We start from the raw sequence: 12,714 nt of genomic DNA on the forward strand, positions 1-12,714 counted from the left end.
ATCTTGTGAATGTGAATGCAATAAATTATAAGAAGCTGTTTTTGGAGAAAAGAAAATATGAAAAATAATCCATACAAAATGTATTATAACCTAGCTTTTTAACTCACTTAAGAATGCGAATAGAAATACAGAGTACATAATTGTTCAAGAAACAAAGGGTAATGAGAGCATACTACATGACACCACATTGATCCATATTATTAAATTATGAATAATTCATAGTCAGATTTAAGTTTTCAAAATTTAAAACCAACTAGTGGACAAAGAGCAGTCTAATTATAATTATGCAGCAGAACATAAATTTTATCCTTAATGTTATAAAATGGTGACAAAAAGTATATATTAGCTAGTATATTTATTTATTTATTGTTTTATTGCACCATGAAACTCAGGCTTTGACCACAAACTTGCGCTGAGGGTGCAGCCTCTCTGTCTACTGCTGCTTCTAGGTCTTCAGGTTCTCCTCTTACTTTTTGAGCCTGTGGCGCATACCGTGTCTTCTTGGGCCACAGGTCTAAGGGCTTAGACACCGCGATGCCTGTCACTTTGGTGATACTCACCTGGAACAATTCCACTATCAGGTCATCCATCTTTTTCGGGAGCTCCTCCTCTTTGCCACTAAGTCCTGAGCCTTAATCTTGGCCAGAGCTGCAGGATCCACCAAAGCCTAAGCTGAGGGAAAGAGCTAGTGTATTTTTATTTTAAAGTGTTTAATGATTGCACAAGAATACTGGGCTATTTGAAAATAGCCTTTATTAAAATGAAAATGCATAAATAAGCAATAGTGGGTCCTCCAGTAGGAGTAACAGAGAGTGAGCAGTAGAGGAGGAAACCATTGACTTTTATTTCAAGCTCATTTGATTTTAAATTATGTACATGTATTACTTTAATAAGAATAAGTCAAACTAAAAATAACATCTAGCCAAAAGATTAAAATATGGATCATTTCTCAAAAGACTCTGGAAATAAATATAAGAAGCCTTAAGATCTTTTTGTTTTAGAGATTGAAAATTTTCAGCCCTCGCTTTCTAGTATTTCAAATTTATAAGGCTCATTATACTAAGAGTTACGAAAGTAAGTATGTTCTTAAGTTATCTTTGGGTCTCCAGTTTCAGGCAAGTACTTTCCATGGAGTGTATCCTCATGTGGTTGTACTATAGAGTAATCATGCACAGAGCATGGAGTCAAAGGCTGGTAATACACCAGAAGACACGATCAACTGAAACAACACTAATGTTCCCTTAAAATAATTCTTTACCTGAGTTAGTAATCAAATAAAACCAACCACACTGCTAAAATTTACAATTGTTTTCCACGTGAAGTTCTTTCATTACAAACATACACTCAATTCACATTTGTTCAAACTTCAAAACATTTTAGATTTGGATACAGATATTAATCTCATGTTAATGTTCCATTTATAAAGATTTAGTCATTGATCTATTTTTTAAAAACTCTTCTAAAGGAGGCAATTAAGTTTCTATAAAAACATTTGAAAATTTATAAGCTTTCATTTGTGTACACTAAATATTTTGTCTGTAATTTACATAAATTAATTATTAACCTTGATCTTGATAGATAGATGAATATATCAGTAATGATACCAATATGACCTGACTTCTCACAGAAACTGTGATTATTTTATTTTTGCAAGCTTAATTATGCATGCTAATATTTTGTTATACCTAAGTAAGCACAAATATATAGTTATTTCTTTGATTTTGTTCTATATTTTTTTGGGGGGATGGTTGCATTGTTCTCAAATAATGTTGATAATTCACTTACTTATTTTTGGATGCTGAAAATTAATGATCATAGATTGCCTGAATTGTTATCTTCATGTTGTCTAATATTAAAAGCCAGAATTTTGTCAAGTTGTAAGCCATTCTTTATTAACAGGTTAAGCAGATTTGCATATATAAGATGAATCTCACATATCCTGTCTTTTAATACAAACATTATTTTTGTTCAGATCCTATTTCAGGGAAAAATTTTAACCTTGTTGAGATTAGGAAAAAAATAGAAGCGAGAACATGCTGTGAAGATTAAATGGAAAAAAATATTTTCTCACTAAGCCATTAAACTTAGATAGTATTGTTTGATGGGATGCACATGCAAATAAGGTCACATGCTATTGACTTTTATTTTTCCTGAGCCCTGGTTGTTTGACTTGCAATTCTCTATCACTACAAGGGTATGCCTTTCCGAAGGGAATTTCTGCCTCTTGTTTCACAGGAAGATTGAGGTAGGAAAATAATTTGTAATAAGAAAAGAAGTCAACCTTTGCCCTAAACATACAATAAACCTTCAGTATACTTTCTAAGGCTCAGCAAAACTTTGATACATTGTTTAAAAGTAGGAGCACAGGTGAAACTTTATAATTTTTAATCCTGTCTGGGTCTGAAGACAATCAATGTGAAAAATGAATAGAAAACCTGGTTCTGGAAAAAAAAAATTCAGTCTATGAGTAGGAAAGAATATGTGAACAGTGTCTGAACTCATGTTTAGATTAAATAAGATTCTTCTGCTTTCCTCTGTGCTTAATAAGAGAACTAAAGTAGCTCAGAACATAATGCAGATTTTTCCATTCAACCCCTAGACTGTAGGAGAGATGTAAAAAAACGGTTACACATTTTTCAATTTCAGTTCAGTCAATGAAATTGTATAGAATCCAGATAGCCAAATCTATTCTTAGTTAGGAAATAATCTACATTATTTAGTGAAAAGCTCTTATTAAGAAAAGTTCAAATAATTTTTTAATTGTAATATAGAAAAAAATATGTAATTTTCTTAAATGTGGGTATCAGGTCAGCAAACATGATACATGAGTAATTAAAAATATCTTAACTCATATCTTTAAGAATAATGCCCTTACATCTCCAGCATATAAATACATACATATATAAGTAGTGTAAACACATATTGGATTAAAATCTAGGTTAATTTTTAATTAAGGTAACTAAACAATTTATTTCTTGAATTAAAAATTTCTCATCATTTTATGTAATTTTATCTGGAGAAATGACAATAATTTAATTTATGAAAAAATGGGTCAGCTTCTGTAGTTCGAATTTTGTGTAGACAAAGGGGGCAAAATATACACATTAATCCTTAGTATTCATTTCTGTAGAGTCAGTTTCTGGAGTTTAATTTTATTCCTTCTATTGGGTTTTATATCCCATTTGGTTTTTGTCTGCCTTGTAATAATTTGCTGGGATTGGGGCATTTAAAAACACAGCCATTTTTCTTGATCTTGCTTATTACCTTCTTGTAGGGAAAGACTTCACTAATCTCCCTTGAGACCTCTTGTGAATACCAAAAATCCACGAATGTTCAATTCCCTTATATAACATGGTTTTGAATTTACATGTCACCTATGCACATCATCCTGTATACTGAAGCCATTCCTAGATTGCTTATATGCCTAATGCAATTTAAATACTACATAAGTTGTAACACTGTAGTGTTTATGAAATATTGACAAGAAAAAACCTCTGTAAATGTTCATTGCAGACACAATTATTTTTTTCTGAATGTTTTTGATCCTCAGATTATTGACTCTATAGGTGTGGAACCTGAAAGTGCATAGGACACTAATTGGAATAATAATAATATTGGGAATAATTTAATGTTAAGAAATAGTGCCAAATAAAAAATTTTAAAGATGTGAATAGATAGAGAATGAATATATCCCATTCAAGGATTATTAAGATGAATTACCCATATCTGGTTTTATTTTCTTTTATTGCCTTTTTTCTAGAGTTTCATATACAAAATCAGATAGTAATTTGCTTTGGGTCTGGCATCTTCCATTCAGCACATTACTTTAAGATGAATTCATCTCTTTCCATGCATTAGCAGTTTGTTCATATCATTTTATATTGTTTGTAAAAATTCTTCTGCAGTATTGGACATTGAACCCAGGACTTTGCTTCTGCTAGGCAAGTGCTCACCACTGAGTTATATTCTCAGTCCCTTTGGTATGCTGTATTTATCCATTTACTTATTGAGCATTTTCATTTTTCTGGTATTTGACTACTAATAAAACTGCATTGAGTGTTAGAATTTATGTGTTTCTGTGTTGTGTATTTTCACTTCACTTCAGTAAATACATAAAAGTTAAATAGCAGAACTTTATGTTAAGTATACATTTAACTTTTTAAGAAACTGTTAAACTGTTATCCAAAGTGGTTTTGTCATTAACATTTCTACCCAAAATGTATAAAATTTCTACTTTCTCCATAAACTTGGTAATTGTTGGACTTACCCATCTTTTGAATACTCATGCAAGTGTGAAGATAATGGTACATATTTTGGTTTTACTTTCTATTTATTTAATGAGTAGTGATAAACTTATGATTTTATTTATTGCTCATTTCTATATTTTGTCTTGAAAATAACCCATTCAAATCCTTTATCCCTCTTGAATCAGGATTTTTGTCTTGTAAAGGATAGATAATGCTTTAGTATCTTATTTAAGAAATACCTTTATAAGATAAGATGGAAGACTGGGATGCTACAGACCCTCCCTTCCCCTTTGAAGACTTTGAGTAAACAACAATGTATGAATCAGAACACCTCGGAAAGAACACAAGAGATCAGTAGTTAATCTGTAGCACCCAGGCTAGGGTAAAACCAAGAAGGGATTCCAGCAAAAGGTATAGAAAATCTCCAGTATTTAGTGCCCCTCCATATATATGGCATAACATGAATAAATGGGAATGAAACATCCCCAACATTCCCTATGATTTCTCCCTTGAGATCAAAAATAAAAAGGTGAACATGCATCTAAACATTCTAGATTGTCTAGGGTCTTCTAGAAGAACTAAATTCTATTTGTCTGATTCTGAATGCATATTTCATCTGTGCCAGAGTTGGGAACTTGTTGGCAACAGGAGAGTGGCAGAATTACAGTTATATCTACAGTCATAAAGATGAGCAATAGATCAGAAAACGAATGAAGGCCTAGAACCTCCAGTAGGGCTGATCAGTGAAGTCTTCCCCTACAAGAAGATAGTAAGCAAGATCAAGACAGACGGCTGTCTTTGCCCCAATCCCAGCAAAATATTACAAGGCAGACAAAAACCAAATGGGATATAAGACCCAATAGAAGGAATAAAACTAAACTCCAGAAACTGACTCTACAAAAATGCAGATCTATGGGCTGCTTTACAAAGAATTTAAAGCAACTTCCAATAAAATAACTGCCCAATGAGTTAAAATAGCACACGCATAAACAACTAAACAAAGACAGAAACCAATCCAGGAATAAAATTAGAATATCAACAAAGAGTTGTAAACCACTAAAAGAAATAAATAAAAAGACATACATGTAGAAATTATGGAGTTGAAGAATGTAATTGCTGAATTGATAAATTCATTACAGAGGTTCAATAGTAGATTTGATCAAGCAGATGAAAAACATCTAAGTCAGTAAACTTGAAGAGAGATATCTAAAAATGAGTCAGAGGGGAAGCTGGGTTATGGTGGCACATGCCTGTAATCTTAGTTACTCATGAAGCTGAGGCTGAAGGATTGCACATTTGATTGCAAAAACTTAGTGAGGCACTGTCTCAAAATAAACAATAAGGACATGGGATGGAGCTCAATGGTGTAGCATCCCTGAGTTAAATGCCCAGTACCACAAAAATAATAATAAAATTGAGTCAAAGAGAAAAGAAAAAGAAATGAAGGAAACAGAAAACTGCTGGGAGCCATTAGCCAAGTAGGTATGACAATTTCCTTGCCAGCGTACCCCATGTTGCAGTGACATTGAATGTAGTTGACCTTGCTCAAGGACCAGGGCGGATTAGGGTGTTCCCGGTTCAACATAATCGTGTTTAGGGCGTTCCCAGTTTAGGTTCCAGGTTTAAGGTTTAAGATTATTCCTGCTGGGAATAGGGCGTATCCTGCTGCCTAAGTTCCCCTTGAGTTCTCACGGGATTCAGACAGTATATTTTGGGAGACAGAAGCCCAGTGAAGGAGAATTTGGGAGAGAACGTGGATTTGGGCAGAGAACGTGGATTTCCCCAGAACGTGTTTGTATACAGCTGGTGTGAGTTCGGGAATAAAGAGTTGCTGTTTGAATCTGCAAGCTGTGTGGTGGCTCCTGATTGTGTGCCCAGCCAGACTGCGGCATTTGTGCCCAGCCAGACTGCGGCAGAAAACATCTTAAGAATTTTATGGGACTCTGTCAGGTTGAACAATATGTATATTATTAAACTCACAGAAGGAAAAGGGAAGAGAAAGTAAAAGGGAGTTGATTTGAAGAAATAATGACAAAACCTTACAAACAGGAGTAAGTAAAAGGACACATGGATTTAAGAATCACAAAAAGACCAATTATGAGAAATACAAAGAGAAATATCCCAAAATACATCACAATCAAACCATCTAAAATTGAAGACAAAGAGAAAATCTTGAATTTTACAATAGTTTCATCACATACAACGTATGTGATAAAAGTTATTAATAGCTATTTTAGAAGAAAAATTGCAGATCAGAAGGGAGTGGTATATTATCAAATTATAGAAGAAACAACCCTAAACCAATAATACTGTATTCAGAAAAAAAAGTGCTTCCAAAATAAAGGAGGAGTTTGTACATTCCCAGATAATCATAAACTGAGGAAATTTATAAGGCTCATTATAAATAAAATGCTAAAGAAAGTCCTTTAAATGGGAACAGGACATGTCCTTTATCTCTAGATGACTTTTGATATTTAGTACAATGTAAATACTATGAAAATAATGTTACACTGTATTGTTTAAAGAATAATGACAATAAAAATATTGCATGTTTAGTACACACACAATTTATTGTGGATATTTTTGATCCATGGTTCATTAAATTCATGGATAAGGAACGCTCAGATACTGAGAGCCAACTCTTTAAGTTTCTCCAGTAAAAGTAAACATAAGGATAAACATACTAGCCTATACCCTTTTAATTTTGATGAATAAAATTTAAACGATGAAAAATTTTAAAATACACTAAAAATATGTTTATGGGTATATTATATGTAAGTATTCAGTTGGGGAAACAACATAACATGTGCATAAGAAGGAGAATTTTCTATTCAATTGAAGTTAAGTTTTTTATAGAATGCTACAACTTAAAATATGCTATATAATGTAGTGGTAACTCCAAACAAAATACATGTAGAACATGAACAAAAGTAAATGAGTGGGTATCACTATGAAAACAAAATGCTAAAAAACAAACAAAGCCCAAAACAGAAACTCATGTTGCACAAAGAAAAAAAGTGAGACAGGAAAAAATAACAAATTACAAGACACAGCAAAACAATTAAAAAATGGCAAATGTAAATTCTTCTCTAATAGTAATGTCTTTAAATGTAAATAGTCTAAATTCCACAATCAAAAAATATAGAGTGATTGATTGGATTTTCAAAACCACTGAATCCAACAATATTCTGGCTCTAGAATCTAGGGATACACATAGGCTGAAAAATGAAAGGATAAAAAATGATATTTAACACATGATAATCAAAAGATTGCAGAGATTGCTTAAATTACATTTTAAAAATACTTTAAATCAAACAATGTTAAAAGATACAAGATTATATACAAGGGTCAGTTCAACAAGAAAATACAAGAATCATTAATATTTGTGTACCAAACTTCAGAGCTAATAAGCATATGAAGTTAATTTTGACATGATAGGAGGGAAAACTAGCATCACCACAGTTTTAGACCTCAATAGTCCTCCTTCAATAGTGGCTACAACAATCAGTCAGCAGATCAATAAGGAAGTAGAGGAGCATAAGCAAACAGAATAATTAGAACTAACAGACACACTCAGAACACTCCACCCAGCAACAGGAAATGTACATTCTATTCCTGTGCACATGGAACACTCTTCTAGACAGATCACATATTAGTTACAAAAACGATTCCTAACGAATTCCAGAAGATGGAAATCATCAACCATATCTTTTCCAATAAGTATGGGATGAAACTAGAGATAAATAGCACAAAGAAAACTAGACAACCCACGAATATGTGGAAATTAAACAATGTGCTCAACTAATTGGCCAAAACAAAACAAAACAAAACAAAACAAAAACCAAAATAAAGTCACAAGCACAAGGGAAACCAGAAAATGCCTTGAGAAAAATATTAAATGAAAATACAGTTCACCAAAACTTATGAGATGAAGCAAAATCAAAACTAAGAGGCAACTTTATAGCATTAAACACCTACATTAAAAAGAAATATCTCACACAATGCAAATGCAACTTTATACCTTATTTAACAAAACAAAACAGCAAAGCCCACTAAAAGTTAGAAGAAGGAAGGAAATAAAGGTCAGATCAGATAAAAATTAATTGAATAGTAGAGACCTACACATAAAAAATAATAAAAACTAACAGTTTCTGGTTTTGAAAAAATAAAATCAACAAACTCTTAGCTAGGTTAAATAAGATAAAAAGAGGGAAGAGTCAGATCACTAAAACAAGAATGGTAAAAGAGGGAGTTAATAGTTCTTGTCACAAAAATAGAAAAGGATTATAAGAGACTACTATAAGAAATTTTATGAGAGAAGTGATGGGAGGGGAGGAGAGGGAGGAGAATGGGGGGATAGGAAGGGCAGCAGAATAAAATAGACACTAGAATTGCTGTATGTATATACGTGACTATATGATCAATGTGATTCTGCAACCTATACACTCAGAATAATGAGAAATTATACCCCATTTGATTCAAATGTTTGATATGTCAAGATCATTGTACTGTCATGTGTAACTAATTAAAACAAATTAAAAAAAAATTGTATGATGACAAATTGGATAACCTAGAGGAAATGAATAATTCCTATAAACATACAATATGATAAGAATGAATCATAAAGGAATAAAAATCCAAAATAAAACAATAACAAGAAAGTAGATTGAATAAGTAATCAAAATTCTCTCCCTGCCACACAAGTCCAAGATCAGATCACTTCCCTGGAGAACTGGAGAATTCTTTTTTTTTTTAATTTTTTTTTTAGTCGTTGATAGATTTTTATTTTATTTATTTATATATGCAGTGCTGAGAATCAAACCCAGTGCCTCACACATGCCGGGAAAGTGCTCTACTGCTGAACCATAACCTTGGCCCCTTCACTGGAGAATTCTGACAAATATTTAGAGAAGACTAAAGAATAGTCATACCGAAACTCTTCCAAAAATGAAAAACAAGGGAACATTGACATGATCATGCAAGTAGGACAGCTGTATGCTGATATGAAATCCAGACAAAATTGCAGACTAGTATGCCTGATGAATATCAGTACACATATACTCACACAAATATTAGCAAAAATTGAATTCAACAGGATATACAAAGCCCTGTATCCTATAACCAAGATGGTGCATTCCTGGAATGAAAGGATTGTTCAACATAAGAAATGAACCAGAGGTAATAATGAACCACATTAACTGAATGAAGCACAAACTATCAGATATTCATGGACTGAAAGACTTAATACTATCATTTCTACAATTCAAAGTGATGTTTAGGTTCAATACATTTCCTCTCAAAATCCCAGAGGCATTTTTTTCCTCTTAAAAATTTCATTTATTTATTTATTTAATGTAAGAATATGTGACAGCAGAATGCATTTTGATTGATTGTACACAACTGAAGCACAGCCTTTCATTTCTCCGGTTGTACATGACATAGCATTACATCATATGTGCAGTCACACATGTACCTAGGGTAATGATATCTATCTCATTCCACAGTCTTCTCTGCTTCCATGTCCCTACCCCTTCTCACCCGCCCCTTTGCCCAATCAAGAAAAATTCATCTGAGAAAGAGTGTGTGTCTTTTCAATAGTAAATAGTTCTGCCTTGTTTTTATCCAATATGATAAGATCTTAATTTTAATCTATGTATCTAAATTATTTACATGTAATATAGTTATTGGTATTTAGGTTTTATATCAACCATCTTGGCCTTTGTTTTCTATGTGTCTCATCTATTGTTCACTTCTTGTTTCTAATTTTCCTTCACTTTTAAAATATTTTTTTTTTAAACTTTGGTCTTATCACCATTATTATTTTTTTTTCCAGGTTCAGCCTGGTTCAGCCTATCTTCATTAATATTATACTATTTTAAGTATAAATGTATTAGTCCATTTTGCATCACTGTAAAGAAATACCAGAGGTAGAATAATTTTATAAAGAAAATATGTTAATTTAGATACAGTTTGGAAACTGAACACCCAAGATTGGGCAGCCCCATTGTTTTGGCTTTTGGTGAGCGGCTATGTTGGCATCATGGCAGGATTGCCTGTATGAAGGAGATACCGCTTCATCAAACAGGTAGCCAAGTAGTAATTCACAGAATGTGTTCTCTCTTATAACTCACTCTCGTGAGAAATCAGGGGTCCCAACAGAACTGCTTTAATTCCATTTCAAGGCAGCCTCCCCAGAGACTTAAGAGCTTCCTACTAGGCCCTACCTCTTAAGAAGTCTTACCATTTCTCAGCACTGTGACACTAGGAATCAAGCTTCTAACACATGAACTCTTTGTGGATAAACCATATCTAAATTTAGCAATAACATAAGAAACTTAGAGAAGTTTAATTTCATTTTTTAGTTATCATACTTTTATATATATTTAAAATCCTAAATATATTACTTTTGTTATATTTTAAATACTCAATTGCTTTTTAAAGAGACTCTAAGAAAAAATGTCTTTCCACATATTTACCATCTCTAGTACTCTGTGTTCCCTTGTATATCCAAATTTTGAGCTCGTATCATTTTTCTGTTACTTGGAGAACTTTTTGATATTTCTGAAAATACAGTCCTGCTGGAGGTGAATTCTCTTGGCTTTTATCTTTCTGAAAAAAAATCTTATATTGCTTTTATTTAAAAAATATTTTTACTGGATGTAGAATTCTAGGTTTATAGGACATTTTTTCTTTGATCACTTTAAAGAGATTATTCCCCTATCTTTTTTACCTGCATGGTTTCTGAAAAGAACATACTTTTTACTATTTTAGGGTGCAATATGTCTCTGTCCCTACCTGCTTTAAAGATTTTTCTTTTATTGATGATAAGCAGAAAGTTGATTACACTATGCATTCTTTGTGCATCTATTACTTAAGGTTCATTGAGATTCTTATATCTGGAAGTTGGTGATTATTTCTTTGAACATTTTTTCAGACCCATCCTTCCTAAGCTGGGATTCAAGTTACAATGTGTAGAATGTACAACTTTCCCCCACAGATTGCTAAATATCTGTTCTTTAAAAAAAAAAAATTCAGCCTTTCTTCTCTGTGCTCAATTTTGGACATATTCTAATGCTATGCTTTTATATTATTTTCTTCTGTAATATCTAATCTGCATTTAATCACATACAATAAATTTTTTATCTCAGGTAATAATTCTTTTTGTTTCCTTTTCTTATTTTCTACTTCTGTCCTCATCATGGTAATGAAGAAAAAAAGCTTTGAGCACATTGAGCATAATCAATTATAATTGCTTATAGTTATAAAAGCTTATAATTGCTATCTTAATACTCTTGTCAGTTAACCATCACCTTTGTCACTGCTGGGTTTTTCTCTTTTTCCCTTTGAGGAATAAAGTCCATGTTTTTCTACATATCTAGTATTTTTATTGCTTTAAGATACTAGTTTATTTTATATCTTTAAATTTTAAATTTTGTTGTTTTTCTTTAAAAACTCTTTATTTTCTTCCTATAGTCAATTAAGTTTTGGGCAGAAAAGTTTGCAAGTTTGATCCTTTTAACAATTTTTTTTTTGGGGGGGGGGCGCGGTGTAGGGATTGAACCTAGAGCCATTTAACCACTGAGCCACATACCTATCCCATTTTGAAACATGGTCTTCCTAAATTGCTTACAGTTTCACTAAGTTGCTGAGGCTGGCTTTGAACTTGTAATTCTCCTGCCACAGACTCCCAAGTCGCTGGGATTACAGTTGTACACTACCACCATCTGGCTCTTTCGACATTTAAAAAAATATATTAGAAGGTATTCGATCATAATCTATACACTTGGATTAATTCTACCCACAACTCAGGCATGGCTTTCTTGTGAATTCAGCCGCAGTCCTCCTGCTCATAACAGGATTTCTCCACTCTGGCTACTGAGAAGCTAACACTCACTGGCCGTTAGCATTTTCTGTCCTTTACTCAACTTACAGCTGCTCTACAGTTATTCTTGTCATGAACGTCATTCTTTGTTCAGCATTAAGGAGTTTCACTTTACACATGCACAGACGGAATTTAAGTGAAAGATTCAAAGTAGTCCCTATGCATGTGCACAAAGGACTTTCACAGAGTATCTCTCTGTTTCCAGTACCTATAGCCTTACAAATTTAACACTTTCCCTTGTAAGGTCTTAGGTGATTGGTTCGACTTTATATTTTTTCTTTGTACCTCCTTCTGATTATTGTGTCTTTGTTACTAGCTGATTGCTTTTGTTTTCTAGATCATGAAAGCATTTTGAAAAGAGAAAGCAAACTTTTGTGAGATCTGTCATCGTATCTGTCTACCTCCAGTCATCTGAGCAGGTTCACCGTTTCTTTGGATAAATGACCTGTGATAGTCACAGTGATTCATGCCCATACATATGCACTGGAACACATCTGCTCTCACCCACTCAAGGACACTGCATTAATTTTTTTTAAAACTTTCTCTTAATTCAGCAGTTCTCCCTCTACCAGTCCCCCCCCCCCC

At 32.9% G+C, this 12,714-nt stretch overlaps 1 pseudogene; it reads right to left on the reverse strand.

Annotated features, from left to right (window-relative positions):
- Positions 1-388: 388 nt before the first annotated feature.
- The window catches only part of LOC125616728, a 39,582-nt pseudogene continuing 27,256 nt past the window's right edge, over positions 389-12,714 (reverse strand).

The sequence above is a fragment of the Marmota marmota genome, unplaced genomic scaffold (assembly GCF_001458135.2).
Source record: "Marmota marmota marmota unplaced genomic scaffold, marMar, whole genome shotgun sequence".
NCBI classification, from domain to species: Eukaryota; Metazoa; Chordata; class Mammalia; order Rodentia; family Sciuridae; genus Marmota; species Marmota marmota.